Source organism: Ursus arctos, unplaced genomic scaffold, assembly GCF_023065955.2.
Source record: "Ursus arctos isolate Adak ecotype North America unplaced genomic scaffold, UrsArc2.0 scaffold_5, whole genome shotgun sequence".
In the NCBI taxonomy this organism is placed as follows: Eukaryota; Metazoa; Chordata; class Mammalia; order Carnivora; family Ursidae; genus Ursus; species Ursus arctos.
In genome coordinates, this window is record NW_026623067.1 from 67,196,766 (window position 1) to 67,218,750 (window position 21,985).

Here is a 21,985-nt window from a genome sequence, read left to right on the forward strand (position 1 = left end):
GGCAATGTGTTTTCTACCACATGGTGAAATGTACATTTGTAAACTCACATTAAGAGACTAGAGTTATCTGAGATTTGTTTCTCTTTTTTAGGTTATCTATTGTTGTGTAACAAGCCACTTTACCACTTAGTTACTTAGAACAACTATGTTTTATTGTTTCTCATGATTCCTTGGGTTGTTTGGACAGTTTGTCTTTCGGTTTCTCCTCGGTTCATGCACGTGAACATGTATGGCTACTCCATGTGGCCAGTCAGCTTCCGGGAGGACAGAGTGTCTTCCTTACACAGACATGTCAGGGTAGTGTTCCAAGACAAAATAAAGGCCACAAAGACTCTGAGAGCCTAGGTTCATGAAACTTACACACAGTGTCACTTCTGCCACATGCAGTGGGTCAAAGCAAGTCACAAAGCAAGCCCAGACTTAACGGGTGGGGACACCGACATCATCTTTGAATGAGGGAAGCTATGAAACAATGCAGCCATGTTTTCAATCTACTGCGGCATTCCAGTACACATACAGTGGTTTCCAGTATCCAACACCACATTCATTCTGTCAAGGTCAGCTACTATCCACGCATAGAAGTTAAAAATCATATCGGTTGCTGTTGTTGTGCTTAGTGCTTTTCTACTGTTTCTTCTGTTGACTTGCATGAACAATTTGTCATGACCAAGTCACAGTCTGCTAGTTTTATAATTGTGGTTTTTTTATCTCTGAAAAATGAGGCTATGTGAAAAAAAATGCCTATTTCTTTTTTTTAAATGAATATTGTAAACAAGTAAAACAATATATTTCTAAACATTGTCTCATGATTATGAAAAAATGTAAACAGAGAAAAAAATTCAAATAGTGACGAGCACTTGGAACAGGATGTTGAAAGGATTTTTCTGTTTTCGTGATTTCCTTAAAGAGATAAGGAAAATAGTATATATTGTCCTATGACCATTATTCTAAAGACAGCTCCAAGGGATTGTCACTTACTCTTTCTGAGGTTTATCAAGATCCCACCAATCCTCTTATCCTTATCCTCATATAAGGGGACTGACTGGTCTGGGGGATATTATGCAAACCAGTCTATAAAACAGACCCCAAGAAGGCAGTTCTCTCAAGTAGGGGATTTTTAGGGGCACTGTTTTGTAGAGAGGGTAGCTAGTGTTATATTTCAGGAGAACACATGTTCAGAGAGTAGGTAGGCGAGAGAGGAAGCCTCCAAAAGAACCAAAGAGTGGGACTGCTGGTGCCAGCCCTGGGAGACGGGCTGGGCGCTCTGTGCTCCCCACAGTGCCGACATGCAAAAGCACACTGCAGGGCTCCCACAGGCGTGGAGCACAATGGAAGAACTGCGAGCCTGGAGCTGGGGGAATATATATTAATGTAGAGACTAACACCTTTTTTTTTTTCCTCCTGGAAATTGTTAAAGTCTGAGACTACCTGGAGTAGTCCTTAAAGGAAAGGCAAAGAGGAAACTGCAGAAGTGGAGCAGGCTGCACTCCCACGAAGGGATTTTTCCATGGGGCTAAGTAGGTGGTCTGAAAGGAAGCCAGGCTCGAGGTCATGTTAAAATTACCCCACTCAAAAAAAATAACTTTTTAGGGGCGCCTGAGTGGCTCAGTCGTTGGGTGTCTGCCTTCGGCTCCGGGCGTGATCCCAGCGTTCTGGGATCAAGCCCCACGTCGGGCTCCTCCGCTGGGAGCCTGCTTCTTCCTCTCCCACTCCCCCTGCTTGTGTTCCCTCTCTCTCTGGCTGTCTCTATCTCTGTCAGATGAATGAATAAAATCTTAAAAAAAATAATAATAATAACTTTTTAGGGTAAGGGGACTTCTCTAGTAACCTACTGTGGAAACACTTTAGGGAGCCTGAGGGAGGTTGGAAGAGGTTAGTAAGAGTCCATTTCATAGAACAAGACCCACAGGACCTTCATGGGCCCATAAATGTGACTTACAAGACACCACTCACTGAACACCTATCATAAAGAGAGTATCTGTGACCATATTACAACAGCATGAGCAATGTAAACATTCTACTTGATACTGACCCTCATTTCTCTAAACAGAATATCAATTTCCTACTTTTCACTGTTTATCCTGCTCAACCTCTGCTAAGAAATGACCAATAACACATTTTACTAAAACATAAACTTAAGGTACGTCTCTCTCGTAGTTAAAGGCAATGACTTGACACTATACTATTGAGGTGAATAGATTGAGCAGAATGGCCATTCCTATATGAGATTCAAGCATTATTATTTTAGAATCTTCTGAGACTTGATACATTTACAAGGAGTTATGACAGATATTACAACATAAATCTAAACACTAGGTCATAGCCTGCTGATAAAAATAGACTATGACATTTACAGATTAAAATTTCTCCAGCTTTTCAGTCAAAAATGTATTCTATCTTCAGAGGGATGATACAAGTACAGTTCTATTGCTTATATATCTCACTTCCAGGAGCCATATCTGCAAATATGCAGTATATCAGCTCTCGTCAGAATGATCCAGGACAAAAGAACAATGGTGTGACTTCAAAATTAGAGCTGGACCTTTTGCATATTTTGCCTTTTCTCCCTCTGCTTGCCCTGCCTCCCATGTCAACTGCCCCAGTTGTCCTCTACCGTTTTGCTGCTTTGTAGCTGCCCAGCCCAGCACGATGAGTTGCTTCAATTCCTTTTCTTTGCCAAACACCAAGTTCTCCATTATACCTTTCAACACTGCCCCACATGCCATGAAACTCAGACCCTCTGCTCCCAGAATGGGCTAAAATATAACCACGCACTATGCTAATATTTAGTGGCACAAAAAAATGTATTTCAAATTCAATTGAAAATAATACTTTTGGGTAGTTGAAGTCTTTTTCAACTCCCTCAGATGATACCATTTTGTCTACTAAATAAGAATATAATAAAGGATGTTGAAATTGAGAACATGTAAAACATAGTAATGTCTGTGGCATTTACAACATATTTTTCACCTTTAATTAGAAAAAAGTAATTCAGGCTGGGGTTATTTTGGGGAATCAGTTATCTTCTAAAAATTTTAGATGAAAAATGTTTGGGTATCTTTTTTTTTTCCTCTAATGCCGAAGTCCTTTCCTCCAAAAAAAAGGTTTGATTCACACATCAACATACAACACATTCCATGCCTGCAGCAATCATTTACTGTATTACAACAGCATATGATTTTCATGATTTTTCTTTGTTGTTCCAGGTTTTTACCTATTGAGGTGTAACTGACAAACAATAAATTATATACATTTATAGTGTACAATGATAAAATTTAACATATGTATACACCTGTGAAATCATCATCACCATCAAGATGCTAAACATATCATTCCCCAAAATTTCCTCAAAAAGTTCCCTTTTTAATTCCCCACCCGTTTTCTCCCTACTTTACACCCCTATCCCCAGGTAACCACTGATCGGCTGGTATCACTATACATGAGTGTGCATTTATAGAAGTTTATGTAAGCATAATTATACTGCATGTACAGTTTTTCTGTCTGGTTTCTTTCACTCAGCACATTTTAAGATTTATCCATGTTGTTGTGTAGGTCAACATTTCATTACTTTGTTGGAAGCAGCATCCCACTATAGAGATGAACTACAATTTGTTTGCTTATTCACTGGTTCATGAACATCTGTGTTGCTGCCAGCTTTTGGCTATTACAATAAAGCTATCTTAGGAACATTTATGTACACCTCTTTGTATGGATATATGCTTTCCTTTTATTGGTATATACTTAAGTGGAATGGCTGGATCACATAGTAGGTGTATGTTCAACTTTTCAACAAACTGCCAAACTATTTTTCAAAGCTGTTGCACTATTTTGCATTTTCACCAACGGTATCTGAGTGTTCCAGCTTTCCTGTACTCTAACCAAACACTTGGTATGTTGGATCTTTTTGATTTTAACAATTCCAATATGTCTGTGTAGTAAAATCTCATTGTGGTTCAAATTTGTGGTTCCATAATGACGACACAGAGCCATCTTTCCATTTGCTTTTCATCTATATATCTTCTTTGGTAACGTGGTTATTCAAATCTTGTCCCTTCATTTATTTTTAGTTGGGTTATTTGTTTCCTTAGTATATTTCTAGAGTTTATAACTAAAAACAGGTCCTTTACCAGATAACAGGATTTGCAAATACTTTTTCCCCAGGATTTTGCAGATCTTTTCATTCTCTTAACAGTGTCTTTCAAAGAGAAGTTTTACATTTTGATGAAGAAAAAAGTATCAGTTTATTCTTTCATAGGTTGCACATTTAATGTCCTTTCTATGAAATCTTTGCTCAAGATCACGAGGCTTTCTGTTGATATTTTCTTCTGGAAGCTTTATACTTTCTAGGTTTTACCTGAAGGTCTGTGATCCATTTTGAGTTCACTTTTGTATGCAGTTAGAGGTATGGTATAGGGTTGTTTTTTTGGTTTGGGGTTTTTTTTGCAAATCAATTTCTAGTTGTTCCAGCATTATTTTTTGAAAAAAATCGGTCCTTTCAACCATGTCTTTGCATCATCGAAAATTAGTTTGCTATATTTGTGTGGGTTGACTTCTATACTACTATGTTCTATTGATCTACTTGTTTCTCTTTGCCCCAATGTCACACCATCTTGATTATTGTAGTTTTATAATCTGTCTGATCACTTGGTGTGAGTTTTTCATACTGGTACTTTTCCCCAAGTTGTTTGGACTATTATAGGTCATTTGCATTTCCATATGAATTTTAGAATCAGTTTGTCAATTCCTACATCAGTCTTCTGGAGATTGTCACTATGTTCAATCTACAAATCATTTTTGGGAGAATGGACACCTTAACAATATGGAGTCCTTCACCCCATGAATATGGTATATCATTCCATTTATTAATGTATTCTTTAACTTGTCTCAGCAGTGCTTTGTAGTTTTCAGGGTAAAGGTGATACATATCTTTATTCAAATTCATGTGTTTGATATTATTATAAAAATACAGTATACTAGCAATGAATAATCCCCAATGGGTATTAATCACTAATTTGAGTATAGATTCTTATCACCTTTTCTACATAGACTGTCATGTCTATGAATAAAGGCAGCTGTACTTCTTTTCTTCTAATCTGGATTACCTTAATTTCTTTTTTCTACTTTACTTCCAGTACAATGTTGAATAGTGGTAGTAACAAGAAGATATACTTGTCTTATTTCTCATTATGTATTCAAGTTCTTGACATTTTTCTTCTGTATTGTTTAATCTGCTGCAAATCCCTTCAGTTCATTCTTTATCCTCCACATCGTAATTACCATTTCTAGAAGTTCTACTTCGGTCTTTTTGTCCATATCCTCTATGGCTTTATTTAAATATTTATACATTTCTAATGCAGTTAGGGTTGTTTTAATGTTCTTGTCTGCTAATTTTAACATTCGTGTCAGTTCTGGGTCAGTTCAGTTGGACTGATTTGTCTCATTATTAGTTTTATTCTCCTGTGTTTTACATACTTGATAATTTTTGATTAGTGTGAGATACTGTAAATTTTACCTTACTGAGTCCTAGATAATTTTGTATTTCTATAAATATTGAGGAGCTATGTTCCGGGAAAGTTATTTGGAGGCAGTTTGACTCTTTCAGAATTTGCCTTTAAAATGTGTTCCATGAGACTGGAATAGTGCCCAATCTAGAGCTAATTGTTCCCCACTTCTCAGAAAAGACTGTTCTGTACATTCTCCCCATTGCTAATGACTGTGAATCAAAGTTTTCAACCCTGTGTGAGTAGCTAGCACAGTTAGCTATAAACCTTTGCGTAGTTATCTCCTACTGTAGGTAGTTCCCTCACACATGCTCTGATCAGCATGAAGCTGAACACTAGAAGGAGACCCTTTGCAGATCTCCAGAGCAAAGCTCTTTCTCTGGTACCCTGACCTGCCAATGAACACCTCTTCAACTTTCTCCATCTTATCTCTGTCTTAAGGTTTGGAGCCCATCAGATTCCACATAGGTCTCTCCACCCCTGCCATGTCCTGGAAAATTTTTCAAAGCATGAAGCTGCACATAACATTGCTGGACCATTTCTAGGATTCACCTGTTTTATTATCGTTCACAGATCACTATCCTTTGTTGCCTGATGCTGTGTCTAGAAAACTATTGTGTCATAAAATGTGTTTGTTTTAGTGGTTTCAGGCAGTGAATTCAGTGCATATTGCTCGATCTTATCTAGAAGTGATAAGCAATTCTTAAAAAATGTTAATCGTCCCTTTATTTCCTGTCTTTCCACAGGTAACTGGCATGTTTTGCCAAAAGGGAAAAAAACAAAATTTTCCCAGATCCAAAATCCTTCTCTTATTTTAACGCAGACAGCTCTGTAAGTTCCTTTACTTGACTTATGCTATCGAGACACTCTGGAATAAGTTATGTCTCTAGTTCAATCAGTTGACGGAAGACTGTAATCCAATTTACGTTTTGGGTTAGGCATGTATATAGGCAATTGGAATCCTTAGCTCTGGCTGACAGACATCCTGTCACTAGTAATCTGGTGCCTTAAATCCATGTGTGGATTTAACAGGTGTGCTATTGGTGGTACTTACAGGGAATGGACAAGATTCCACGACTAGACCAAATTTATAGTAAGTTAGAAGAAAAGCAAATAAAATAATAGAGCTAACACTTACTAAGCCCTTACCATGTGCCATGCACTGTTTTAATGTTTTACATATAGTAGCTCACTTAATTCTTACAGTAACACTATGAGGTAGGTACTATTCCTGTTCTTAATTTAAGATGAAGAAATTGAACCATAAATAAAGGTATGGTGATCTCATGCAATTTACTTATCCAGCAAACCAGTTTTAGGGAAATATAATTCAGTGATTATAAACAAACGAGAAAAAAAGAAAATATGTCAAGTATTTAAATAACAAACCAGTGGTGCCTGGGTGGCTCAGTCAGTTAAGCATTTGAGTCTTAATTTCGGCTCAGGTCATGATTTCATGGTCAGGAGAATGAGCCCTGCATCGAGCTCTGTTTGGAGTCTTTTTGTCCCTCTCCCTCTGCTCCTCCCCCCACCTATGCTCTCTCTCTTTCCCTCTGTCTCTGAAATAAATGAATAATTAACATACAGTAAAATGTAGATACAATGGGAAGCACTTTTTGTTTTGTTTCTTGCAGAGTTTAAAGGTTTTGTTTTGTAGTACATCATTAGTTTCTTTTTTTTTTCTTTTTTTTTTAAGATTTTTTTTTTTAAAGGTCTTATTTATTCGACAGAGATAGAGACAGCCAGCGAGAGAGGGAACACAAGCAGGAGGAGTGGGAGAGGAAGAAGCAGGCTCATAGCAGAGGAGCCTGATGTGGGGCTCGATCCCTTAACGTCAGGATCACGCCCTGAGCCGAAGGCAGACGCTTAACTGCTGTGCCACCCAGGCGCCCCCATTAGTTTCTGATATAATGTTGAATGATTCATTAGATGAGTTTAAAGTTTTTATTATCAGTACCATGCCTGTCAATAATAGAAGCCAAGGCGAGTTTTTCTTGTGAGTTTTTCTGAATAGGGAGTTGGCTGGTTGGTCAGGAAGAACATGAAACAGCTATTAGAATAGTCTGGAAATGAACTGGAGTGGGTTGGCCCCACTGGAAATAGAACAGAAGGTCATTTGTGAGAGCTATGATGAAAGCGTAACTGAGTAAGGCTTAGTGAGCATGCAGAGGGATAGATATTGTGGAGGGAAATTATAAGTGAAAGAGAAGAGGCAGAGATGGTTCTGATATTTGGAACCCATGGATGGTGCTTTAGAATGCTGATGTTACTGACAGAATTAAGGTAGAGAGGGATAAGGAAGATAAAGAAAATTTTTTAAAGAACCCTTTTTACGGATGGTAAAATGATCAGGTGGAACTTCCTCTTAATCAGTGACGTGATCGCATGAAAATATTAATGCAGTTTTCAAAGACATTTTATAATCTGAGAGAAATTTAGTCACCAGAAGAAGTGCTATTTAACATAATTACTGATTGAGTGTCAAAAGAGAGAATAATAGGTAATACGATTCATCAGGGGAAAACTCTGGCATATACTCTCTTTTCATTTTTAAAACCAATTTTTAGGTGTAACATACGTTTGTGGTTATTAATATGAACTATTTTACATATGTTATGAAGCCAGAGGACCATTCATTTTATAGAAAGGTAATTATAAAGTTATTTACAAGATTTTCAGAAGTGAAAAGTTCATTAAAAGAATATAAAAGTAACATTTAGTAGCTGATTAAATTTGCTGTTAGAGTGATATCTAGGTTTATTCCATTATGAAATCTTGATTGGTAAATTCTGAAGTACCTGTACATGGCAAGAAGATCTAGAAGAACATCTATTAATGATATCCAGATTCTTGACAGTGGCAACTGCTTGGACACTGGGCTCATTACATAGTATGTAATGAATACAGAGTTGAGAAATTTTCCCACTCTGTGTCTCTAATAAGGAGCCCCTGCGAGAAAGCTGCAATGCCTCAAAGTCAAAAGCTTAATTAAGCTAGTCTTACTAGTAAAATCCATGTAATTTTCAGTTTTGGTAGTTTTCTACATAAAGTGAATATTTTGATGGTTGACTATGTCACTAGCTTCTGAATCACTTTATTAATTATATATGAAGAAGTAAAAATTTAATCACTTCCTTACCCTTTGCCTGGATTGACAGTTCCCTAAATTTGCTTTTAATTTTTGAGTTCAACCAAATTTTGAGGAATCCATTAATAAAATACTGATCCACTGATGAACAACAGAATTTTATTATTATGTATACCAGTTATACCTTCTTAATCATTTCTTTATTATAGACTCTTTTCATATTTTCTTTTTTTTTAAGTTTAAGTTAGTTTCTTGGAAAATGAAAAGTGTTAAAACAGATAATTTTGTGGTTGTTGCTGTCAGCAAAAGTAAGTAGTTAAGAACAATGGCCCTGCATATAGTATGCCTGGAATTAAATCTTGGCACCAAAATTCAGCTGTGTGAACCGAGGCAGGTTGCTGCCTCTCTCTGCTTCATTTTCATTATCTGGTAAAAATGAGATTGTAGGAATTGTATGTGGCAACAAAGCACAACACCAATTGCTGGACATATTTTACGTTGCCACTGCTGCCGTCATTAGGGAAAAGTGTCATTTCACTAATTCAGAGAGAGTTTCGTCTGATGAAAAGAGGATTACAAAGAATATAATAACTGTATCTTTTGAAAGTCTCTCTTTTGCCTATAGATAAAAGGCAAGAGTGTGAGCGTGTGTGTCTGAAAGAGAGAGAGAGAGAGTAAAAGGTATATTGAAGAAGCTAGTCATATATAAAGCAGCGATTCTGAATAATTACAAAGCTCTAATTATTGAACAGGTTTCCCCACAAATTTAGTGAGTTTTTATTAGCAGAGGCAGTCAAGCAGGATCAAATTACCACTTACTGGTGATTTTGTTGAAGGGAGTCATGCACTTAAAGAGGGTTGGAATCAATGACCTCCACAATCCATTTGAATTAAAAGATTTTGTGAATTATATACACATAGTAACCAACCATCCTACCATAAAATCTAGTACCTCCAGCTCTTCTCTCTTTTATCCCCTATTAAATCAGAGATGCAACCTCCCTTGAGGCAGGCTCTCATTCTTTCCTCTTCTCAGTCAAGTCAGGAGATGAACCCACAGCTCTTCAGACCTGCAGTCAAATATCATGGTCCCTTTGCCATGAGGGCCACCCTGACTCTAATATCTTGTGAATCTGGCTTTAACAGAATGATAAACCCAGTGCTAACCATTTATTTCACTTGGTGATGAAATTAGGAATTCATTCCCAGCATTTATCTCCATCTTCAAATTAAATTCGCTGAACATGATTAGTGGATTCAGTATGTTGGTTCAATATACTTTACAAATATCTCTTTACACAATTCTCTAATTCAACACTGAATATGAAATAATTTAATATGTTATCTTCAAACGTAATATGCAGGCACTACAGACCCTCGCACACCACATGCACCTGACCTACTGGGCACAGATCCTTTCTTGGGGTCCGTGTACCATTTCCTTGAGTCCTAGCTGGCACCTACTTTCTACCTAGCCCTTCATACACTGTCCTGAAACCTTCAATCTTAGAGTCATTTTCAAATGATTCTTTGTGATCCCATTCAATTTGCAAGCTGATTTACATGCCCTATGTCTGTGGGAAAAGCCATGATATTTTCAATCAGTTCCACTTAACAAATTTGTTGCACAGTAGGAAAGCTATACCAATCATTCTTTCATGATATAAATTTGCATAGAAAGGAGATGTCCCCGTGTCAGTCTTTTGAAGGTTATGGACTTCACCCTGTTTATTAATTGAACAATGTCAAGAAGCAAATTCTCAGGCAATATCATCTCTGTCCTTTTATCCCTTCTTATTGTATGTGGAATTTAAATTCATGCTGTGCAAGCACAAACAAAAAGTACATCAGAGGGAAATTAGATTATTCAAACAAATACATACTACTTTTAGAACTCACCAATATTAAATATCTTGCTCTTATCAGCAGGGAATATTTGTCCTCTTCCCCACATTTATATAGAGAGGGCTGTGTATTAGAAATGTAGGCTAAAAGAACACAGGTATTCTGTATTCTCAAGCTTACCAGGTGACACAGTGTCAGCCTCTACAACTACTTTATTGCTTTTAATCTTTATAACAATCCTCAGAGTTGGGTAATTCTACTGCCACTTTTATTGAAGAGAAATGTGAAGGTGAAAGGAGTTTTATGATCATCCTAAGGCAGCACTTTCAGGCTCTGAGCTTGACTCTTCTGTCTACAGACTCAAATTCCTTCCAAAACACCAAAAATAATGGGATCCACTGATGGCTTCCAAATAAAGAACATTACGATCAAAGTAGTGTTTAATTATAACCCTTCCTCTACATTTGTATTTGCCTCAATAATATCCCTGGCTACTCCTCTTAATAAAGCTTTAAAACTTTTTATTGCCATTGCCCTTTATTACATGGAAAAAGCCATGAAAATAAGAGCAACAATATCTCCATCAGAAGTTCACAACACAGTTGGATATCTATATCAGAAATTCACAACACAGTAATATAATGAGATTTACAGGTCTTCTTTGAATATATTTATAAAAATAAACTTTTCATTCTGACCAGTGTGAGGTAGTATCGCATTGTGGCTTTGATTTGTATTTTCCTGGTGACAAGTGATGCCGAGCATTTTTCATATGACTGTTGGTCATTTGTATGTCTTCTTTGGAGAAATGTGTGTTCATGTGTTCTGCCCATTCCTTGACTAGATTTTTTGGTTTTTGGATGTTGAGTTTCATAAGTTCTTAAAATTAACAACTCAGGAAACAACAGATACTTGTGAGGATGTGGAGAATGGGGAATCATTTTACCCTGCTGGTGGGAATGAAAACTGGTGCAGCCACTCTGGAAAACAGTATGGAGCTTCCTCAAAAAGTTAAAAATAGAGCTACCCTATGATCCAGCAATTGCACTACTAGGTATTTATCCAAAGGATACAAACATAGTGATTCAAAGGGGCACATGCACCCCAATATTTAGAGCAGCAATGTCCACAATAACTGAAGTATGGAAAGAGCCCAGATGTCCATTGACAGATGAATGGATAAACAGATGTTGTATATATACACAATGGACTATTACTCAGCCATCAAAAGAATGAAATCTTGCCATTTGCAATGATGTGGATAGAACTAGAGTGTAATTTGTTAAGGGAAATAAGTCAGTCAGAGAAAGACAAATACAGTATGATTTCACTCGTGGAATTTTAGAAACAAAACAGCTGAACACGGGGAAGGGAAAGAAAAAAAAGAGAGGAAGACAAACCATAAGAGAGTCTTAACTATAGGGGAAAAAACTATAGGGTTACTGGAGGGGAGGTGGTTTGGGGGGAGAAGTTAACTGGGTGATGGACATTAAGGAGGGCACTTTCAGTAATGAGCTGTGGGTGTTACAGGAAACTGATGAATCAGTAAATTCTATCCCTGAAACTAATATACTCTATGTTAACTAACTTGAATTTAAATAAAATATAAAGAGAAAAAAAAAAAAAAAGAAAGAGAAAGAAAGAAAAGGAAATAAATCTTTCATGGAGGATGACATTAGAGATGTACAAAGGGCATCCGATATTTCATAATTAAAATGTAACTTGTTGCTTCATCGACAATAAAACTCTTCCAATATTTGGTGGATATTTAAAGAATTATTCATTTCTACGTTCATATATATGTGGAATAGAGTCTAACAAGACGCTGAAAGGTATATGCCTGAAGAAAGAGGGCATTTAAAGACTAAGGGGATTAGGGCTGTGGCTGGGATGGAGAAGTTAACCATCCTAAGAGGTTACTAGAGAAAAGGAAATGAATGCCACTTAAGAGAACCTTGCTGAGGACAGAATGGAAATTAAGTGATGACTATATAATAAATGCTATATTTCCACAACTCTAACATGCCATCCATTTGATAACAACCTTTCAGAAGTTCTGTGTCACAGTTCTGGAAATGTTAAAATGTACAACTTAGGGAGGAGAGAAACCCAGTACTTAAAAGACCTAAATGCCTTAAAAAGAGTTGTGGTAAATAGTGAGTGTAACACTCAGGCTAGAAGTCATTTTTCCAGCCCTCCTAATAAGTTTGTAAATATACAAGTCCTACATTAAATCTGTCTCCCCTTTAAAACGTATGCAGTGACCCCTATTTTCTTTACTAAAATCTGATTGATTCAGTGTTTGGGACTAGACAAGTTTTCTAGCAGCACATAGTGCTGAATTGTTTTCCAGGAGAAAAGGCTTACTACAAGTCTGCAGCGTAAGATGGCTAATGAGTTTCTTAACTTCTCTTATGTTGTCAACTCAAGTAAACTGCCAACTAAATATTAACCATTGGTGACTGAAGTGGCTGTTGCAAGAAATCAACGGAGGACGAATAAGGACTTCAAGTGCTAGGATGGGCCAGCAACTCTGACTGCACTGGAAAGCACAGAAAGAAAATGGCTTGATCAGGCTTTAAATTCCTGGCTTGAGAAATACACAGAGGGCCAAGTAGCTCCTATGACTCTGCTAATATAATCCTTTGTTTCTATGATCACAGAGGGTGATGTAGTGGAAATCAGGTACAAGTTGAATTCATAGCTTTCCATATTTTTCTGTGAAATTTAACGTATTTATCTGGAATGACCAAAGCTCTGAGAAACAAAATGAATGAAACACTGGATAAAAATCAGATGAACATACACAGTCTGATATCCCAAAACTAATGAGTTCTCTTGACAACAGAAGCAGGCTCTCGCTATCCCTCGCGCCTCCATCTACTGAGGCTGGGCTTGCCTTGCTTGAAGATCCCATGATTGTGCCTGAGATAACTAGCTTGTAAGCAAATTCCATTTTCCTTTATGCTCCTTCTCTACTGTCTTTCATTTCTTCCATATTTTTAACTAAAATCAGATACTATCTGGTAAAAGCCGCCAAAGCTTACATGTTCAAAGAGTTGAAAAACTATAATGCATTAGTAGAATGCTGGAGAAGACATATAGTTATAGGCTCCAAAAATGATGCCTAGAGGAAGAGTTAAGATGGTGGAGGAGCAGGGGGACCCAAAGTTCGTCTTGTCCCTTGGATACAACTAGATAGTTATCAAACCATTCTGAACAACTCAGAAATCAATCTGAGAAAACAAAGACTGTTTAAGTCTATAAATAGAAAAGAGACCAACATTTGGCAGGTAGGAGGTGCGGAGACTTGAGTCTGCTGTGACACAGCTGAGGCTATGGCAGAGGAGAGGGAGTCTGCTTAAGGTGACTATTGCAAAGTATTATAAGCTGTGGAGGGCAAATTAGGAACTTTTAGAAGTCTGCCACAGTGGGAGATGTGCCCGGCTTAAAGGTCCTCAGGTGGTGAAGTGGGGCAGAACCCCATATATGACAGCATGCTATTAAGATCCCCGAGGTCACAAGAAGAATGGGGGTGCCTGAGCGTGGCAGAGTTCCCAGGCATAGGAGCAGGGAAGCCGACTGATAACAGCAAGTCTAGGTGCCAGCTTTCTACTCTGTATTGCCATAAACTGTGAACCACTGCATGCTTGTGCAACTGCTTTCCTGGCAGGGGTCCAGCAAAAGGCAGAAGTCTGGTGAGATTCCCCCTTCCCTGGAAGGAACAGCATGGGTCTGCACCACAGGAGTCCCTAAAATCTGGAGTTTTGAAACTGAATTGCATGCCTGAGATAAAAATGCTCAGTCTCAGCCTGGGTGAGCACAGATTTCTGATGGAAATCAGGGAGAAAAGAGTGATTCATCTCTTTCTGTGAGGGCTCACTGAAGAGACGGGAATGTGAATTTTCAGCTCTGGGGCCAGAGAATGGAGCACAGCCATATTCACCCTGCCCATCAGCAATGAAAGCCTTCAGGGAGAATAGTGCTTACACTTACACTGAGCCCTGCCACTGTGAGCACTGGAGGCACATTTCTAATAGGGCAAGTCCACGTGAGACTCAGCCCAGCAGGCCACTCCCTCAGAAGACCAGCACAAACAACTCACTCTCACCAAGTGTACTGATCATAGAGGACTACAAAGCTTTAGCCCTTGGGGACAACCGTATATAGCATTCTTTGTATTTTCATTCTTTAGTCTTTGAGTATTATTTTTTCCATTATTTTATTTTTTTCTTTCTTATTTTGGGATCTAGTTTCTTTTAATAAGTACACCAAAACACATCCAGGATCTAGGTATTTTTGTTGTTGCTGTTTTTGTTTTCTGTTGTTTTTGATGTTACGGTTGTTTTTGTTGTATTCTCTTTCGTTCTGTTCTTTTCTGGACAAAATTACTAGACACAGAAATTCACCCCAAAAGAAAGAAGAGGAGGTAGTACTCACTGCCAGTGATTTAATCAATATGGTAAGTAAGATGTCTGAACTACAATTTAAAACAATGATTATAAGGATGCTAACTGGGCTTGAAAAAAAAAAAAAAAGCATAGAAGACACTAGAGAATCCCTATGTGGAGATAAAAGAACTAAAATCTAGTCAGGCTGTAATTAAAAATGTAATTACCACAATGCAGTCCCAGTGGAGGCCATAAAAATGAGGATGAACAAAACAGAAGAGCGAATCAGTGATATAGAAAATAAAATGATGGAAAATAAGGAAGCTGAAAAGAAGAGGCAAAGAAAACTATTAGATCACTTAGGTAGACTTAAGGAACACAGAGAATCCATAAAGTGAAATAATATCTGTATTATAGGAGTCCCAGAAGAAGAAGAGTGGGTAAAAGGGGCAGATTATTTTTAAAATGTAGCTGGAGAACATCCCTAATGTGGGGAAGTAACCAGGCATGTAAGTGCAAGAGGAACAGAGAACCCCCTCAAAAATCAACAAAAAATAGGTCAAAACCATGACATATTTAGTGAAGCTTGCAAATTATAAGGATAAAGAGAGAATTCTGAATGCAGATCGGGGAAAAGAGGTCCTTAACTTAAAGGGTAGACACCTAAGGCTGGCAGCAGACGTGTCCACAGAGACCTGGCAGCCAGAAAAGACTGGGATACTATATTCAATGTACTAACTGGGAAAAATATGCAGCCAAGAATACTTTATCTAGCAAGGCTCTCATTCAGGATAGAAGGAAAGATAAAGAGTTTCCAGGACAAACAAAAACTAAATGAATTTGTGAACACTAAACCAGCCCTGAAAGAAATACTAAAGTGGACCCTTTGAGCAGAAAAGAGAAAACAAAAGCAACAAAGACTGGAAGGAACAGAAACAATCTACAAGAACAGCAACTTTACAGGTAATATAATGGCACTAAATTCTTATCTTTCAATGATAACTCTGAATGTAAATGGACTAAATGTTCTAATCAAAGACACAGGTATCAGAATGGATAAAAATGCAAGACCCATAAATCTGTTGCTTACAAGAGACTCATTGTAGACCCAAAGGCAATTCAAGATTAAAAGTGAGGGAGTGGAGAACTATTTATCATGCTAATGGACATCAAAAGAAAGCAGAGGCAGCCATCCTTATATTAGACAAACTTGATTTTAAACCAAAGACTGTAAGAAGAGATGAAGAAGGACATTACATCATAATAAAGGGATCTTTCAAAAAAGGAGATCTAATAATTGTAAATATTTATGCCCCTAAAGTGGGAGCAACCAATTATATAAAACAATTAATAAAAAAATTAAAGAAACTCATTGACAATAATATAGTAAGGGACTTTAACATCCCACTCACAGCAATGGACAGATCATCTATGTAGATCAACAGGGAAACAAGGGCTTTGAATGACACACTGGACTAGATGAACTTAACAGATATATTCGGAGCATTTTATCCTAAAGTACCAGAATACATATTCTTTTCACATGCACATAGAACATCTTCCAGAATAGATCATGTACTGGATCACAAATTAGGTCTCGACTGGTACAAAAAGACTGAGATCATACCACGCTTATTTTCAGACCACAATGCTATGAAACTTGAAGCTAACCAGAGAAAGAAGTTGGGAAGGACCACAAATACATGGAGGTTAAAGAACATCCTACTAACGAATGAATAGGTCAACCCGGAAATTAAAGAAGGATTTAAAAAATACATGGAAGCAAATCAAAATGAATACATGACAGCTCACAACCTTCTGGATGCAGCAAAGGTGGTCCTTAGAAGGAAGTATGTAGCAATGCAGGACTTCCTCAAGATGCAAGAAAAGGCTTAAATACACAGCCTGACCTTACACCTAAAGGAGCTGGAGAAAGAACAGCAAATAAAGCCTAAACCCAGTGGGAGAAGAGAAATAATAAAGATTAGAGCAGAAATCAATGAAATAAAAACTAAAAAAACAGAACAGATTAATGAAACTAAGAACTGGTTCTCTGAAAGAATTAAGAAGATCGATAAACCCCTGGCCAGACTTTCAAAAAGAAAAGAAAAATGACCCAAATAAAGGAAATCATGAATAAAAGAGTTAAAAACCAACACTGAAGAAATACAAACAATTATAAGAACATATTATGAGCAACTATATACCAACAAATTAGGAAATCTGGAAGAAATTAATAAATTGCTAAAAACATATATACTATGAAAACTGAAACAGGAAGAAATAAAAAACCTGAACAGACCCATAACCAGCAAAGAAATTGAATTGGTAATCAAAAATCTCCCAACAAAGAAGAGTCCAGGCAAGATGGCCTCCCAGCAGAATTCTACTAAATATATGAAGAATTAATACCTATTCTTCTGAAACTGTTCCAAAAATAGAAATAGAGGGAAAACTTCAAAACTCATTCTATGAGGCCAGCATTACCTTGACCCCAAAACCAAACAAAGACCCCACTAAAAAGGAGAATTAGAGACCAATATGACTCATGAACACAGATACAAAAATTCTCACCAAGATAATAGCTAATAGGATCCAACAATACATTAAAAGGATTATTCACCATAATCAGGTGGAATGTATTCCTGGGCTGCAGGGCGGTTCAACATCCACAGATCAATCAACATGATACACCACAGTAAGAAAAAGAAAGGATAAGAACCATATAATCCTCTCAATAGATGCAGAAAACACATTTGACGAAGCATTCTTTCTTGAAGAAACTCTCTGTCATGTAAGGATAGAGGGAACATACCTCAACATCATAAAAGCCATATGCAAAGACCCACAGCAGATATCATCCTCAATGGGAAAAAACTGAAAGCTTTTCCCCTAAGGTCAGGAACACGCCAGGGATTTCCACTCTCACCACTGTTGTTCAACATAGTACTAAAAGTCCTAGCCTCAGCAATCAGACAACAAAAAGAAATAAAAAGCATCCAAAATGGCAAAGAAGTCAAACTTTTACTCTTCACAGATGATATAATCTATGTGGAAAACCCAAAAGACTCCACCCCAACATTGCTAGAACTGCTAGAAGTGAATTCAGCAAAATCAAAGGATATAAAACAAATGCACAGAAGTCTGTTGCATTTCTATACACCAACAATGAAGTGGCAGGAAGAGAAATCAAGGAATCAATCCCATTTACAACTGCACCAAAAACCATGAGATACCTAGGAACAAACCTAATCAAAGAGGCAAAGAACCTCTACTCAGAAAACTATAGAACACTCATGAAAGAAATTGAGGAAGACACAAAGAAAGGGGAAAACATTCCATGCTCACGGATTGGAAAAACAAATATTGTTAAAATGTCTATGCTACCCAAAGCAATCTACACATTTAGTGCAATCCCTATCAAAATACAATCAGCATTTTTCACAGAGTTGGAAGAAACTATACTAGAATTTGAATGCAACCACGAAAGACCCTGAATAGCCTAAGTAATATTGGAAAAGAAAAGCAGGAGCTTGGGTGGCTCAGTTGGTTAAGAATGTGCTTTCGGCTTAGGCCATGATTCCAGGTCTTGGGATTGAGTCCAGCATCAGGCTCCCTGCTCAGCACGGAGTCTGCTTCTCCCTCTGCCCTTTTGCCCTGCTCGTGCTCTCCTTCTTTCTCTCAAATAAATAAAATCTTAAAAAAGAAAGAATAAAGAAAAAGAAAAAGAAAACCAAAGCTGGAGGCATTACAATGCCAGACTTGAAGCTGTATTTCAAAGCTGTAATCATCAAGACAGTAGGGTACTGGCACAAAAACAGACATAGATCCATGAAACAAATAGAAGAGAGAACCCACAAATGGACCCTCAACTCTATGGTCAACTAATCTTCAACAAAGCAGGAAAGAATATCCAGTGGAAAAAAGAACAATCTCTTCAGCAAATGGTGTTGGGAAAATTGGACAGCCACATGCAGAAGAATGAAACTGGACCACTTTCTTTACACCACACACAGAAATAGACTCAAAATAGATGACAGACCTAAATGTGAGAAAGCAATCCATGAAAATCCTACAGGAGAACACAGGCAGCAACCTCTCTCACCTTGGCTGTAGCAACTTCTTGCTAGACATGTCTTCAAAGGTAAGGGAAACAAAAGCAAAAATGAACTATCGGGACTTTGTCAGGATAAAATGCTTTTGCACAGCAAAACTATTAACAAAATGAAAAGGCAACCTATGGAACGGCAGAAGATATTTGTAAATGACATATCAGATAAAGGGCTAGAATCCAAAATCTATAAAGAGCTTATCAAACTCAACATCCCAAAAAACAGAAAATCCAGTCAAGAAATGGGCAGAGAATATCAGCAGACATTTCTGCAAAGACGACATACAAACGGCCAACAGATACATGAAAAAGTACTCGGCATCAGGGAAATACAAATCAAAACCACAATGAGATACCACCTTACACCAGACAGAATGGCTAAAATTAACAAGTCAGGAAACAACAGATGCTGGCGAGGATGCGGAGAAAGGGGAACCCTCTTACACTGTTGGTAGGAATGCAAGCTGATGCAGCCACTCTGGAAAATAATGTGGAACTATAGGAAACAAACTGAGGGTTGCTGGAGGAGAGCTGTGGGGGATTAGGTAACTGGGTCATGGGCATTAAGGAGGGCACTCGATGTAATGAGCACTGGGTGTTATATTCAACTGATCAATCACAAAATTCTAATCCTGAAACTAATAATACACTATGTGTTAACTAATTTAATTTTTAAAAAGTGATGGTGGTGGGGAGCATGAAAGCAGAGAGCACCTTCCAGATTTACTTGTGCACAAAAAATATGAGACCAACAGACCTGTTTTACATTAGTTGTTTTTTTTTTTTAAAGATTTTTTTATTTATTTATTTGACAGAGAGAGAGACAGCCAGCGAGAGAGGGAACACAAGCAGGGGGAGTGGGAGAGGAAGAAGCAGGCTCATAGCAGAGGAGCCTGATGTGGGGCTCGATCCCACAACGCCGGGATCACGCCCTGAGCCGAAGGCAGACGCTTAACCGCTGTGCCACCCAGGCGCCCCAATATTAGTTGTTATATGTATTCAATCAAATATATTTTTAAATAAATGTTATAAAGCATTTTTGCCCAAATGAGTAGCCTGATGTAAATTCTGTATTTACCTTCCCTGAGTTATTCTGGGGGAAAACAATGATGCTCTAGGGAAAACAAACAAACAAACAAAAAAAAAACAATGTTGGGTTTAGTCTACTGTATCTAAATGGATGAGATTCACAGAAAATCTAGCTTTTAAAATATGGTTTGAGCACCCTGGAGTCTAACTTTAATTGGTAGTTTAACTGAAATTTGTAATGTATGAATCTGAGATTCTAAAAAATTCTGTGTTTAGTGTGGGTAAAGGAGTATAAAATCTTAGGGAGGTAAGAACACAACCTACTTTCACATTTTCTGTTTTCTGAGAAGGTAAAAAGGACATTTATTTTGTCAATGCACTGAAAAATACACTGGAGAGAGGTGCACCAACATCCTTGAAAAGCACCATAGCATCAGTCCTCTATCAGTCAGGGATTTAGGTAAACAATGTTACCACTGAAGTATGCATCTCTATTTCAATGGGGATGACAGAGTCTAGAATATCTGAAGTGGCAGCTTAACCATCAGGGGATATGTACATGTGATTTCTGCAATAGTTACTATAACAAGAAACAAACCAGAATGGTATCAATACAGCTATGGGGGATAAGTGATTTTGCAATATATAGGTGAATGTAACTATGTCTTCTCATAGTATTATACCTCAGGATCTTTTCACAAAATTTTTCATATTTTGTCTCTGTGATTTGGGAATTTTCTGGCTTAGGGGTCTTAGTACCAAAAGCCAGAGTGATTCCCAAGGGATAACAACAACTACTGATAAATAAGAAATGAGGGACTGAAATGGCATGATGATAGGGTAACAATTTAGAGTGAAATGAACTGCAGAGTAAATATTTATAGTGGAGGGAAAACTGAAGGAACTTACACAAGAGGCATGTTTACTACCAGCATGGATAGGTTTTAAAAAAACTTTCCTGAACCCTCTTACTTACCTACTATCCTGAAACAAAAACAAATACAAAAACTTCAGTGAAGTCTATTCTATTCACGGATGCCCTGTGAGCCTGAACTTTCTCAGAAAATTGAGACAAAGCTTAAGTTTTATACCTTGGTTGACAAAGAATGAAGCAAAGACAGAACAGTCAAGATTGAAAGTAATACATCAACTATTTAAGGTAATTTTAAGTGGAATTTTGAACTAGAAGTAATTAACAGAATACAGCCTCCTCTCCCCAGCAATTTATAGAAATCTTAGAGAAAGTTTGAACTTCCATAGCATAAAGAAAGATAAATCCAGGAAGGGTATATACATAAATATTAGGAAGCACCATAAAATTAGGGAAATTTTGTCTATTGTATTTTCTTCTGCTCTGTTTTCCCTGAATAAAGATCTTCAAAGAAATCTTCCAGTGAGAAAAAATAAAGTGCTTAAGCCAAATATTCCATTTTCCTAACACTCATAAATTAAAAACAACAAATTGTTTAACAAGTATTTTAAGAAAAATGAAAACACTAATTTGAAAGGATATATGAACCTCTATGTTTAGTGTAGCATTTACCACAGCCCAGATATGGAAGTAATCCATTTGTCCATCAACAGATGAATGGATAAAGGAGATACGTATACATACACACACACACATACACAATGAAATCTTACTCAACTGTTAAAAAAAAAAAAAAAGAATGAAATATTGTCATTTGGGACATGGATGGACCTACAGGGTATTAGGCTAAGTGAAATAAGTCTGAAAAAGACAAATACCACATGATTCATCTATATGTGGAATCTAAAAAAAAAAAAAAATGAAACACAGAAGCAGATCATAAACACAGAGAACAAATTGATGATTGCCAGAGGGGAGGCAAGTAGGGTAAAACGCGTGAAGGGGATTAAGAGGTACAAATATCCAGCTATAGGGGCGCCTGGGTGGCTCAGTCATTGGGCGTCTGCCTTCAGCTCAGGGCGTGATCCTGGTGTTCCAGGATCAAGCCCCATGTCAGGCTCTTCCACTGGGAGCCTGCTTCTTCCTCTC

The 21,985-nt window shown here is 37.5% G+C and overlaps 1 long non-coding RNA gene across 1 annotated transcript in view; it reads left to right on the plus strand.

Moving 5' to 3' along the window:
- The window catches only part of LOC130542788 (uncharacterized), a 132,590-nt gene that overhangs the window by 30,269 nt on the left and 80,336 nt on the right, over positions 1-21,985 (plus strand). The window lies entirely within an intron of this gene.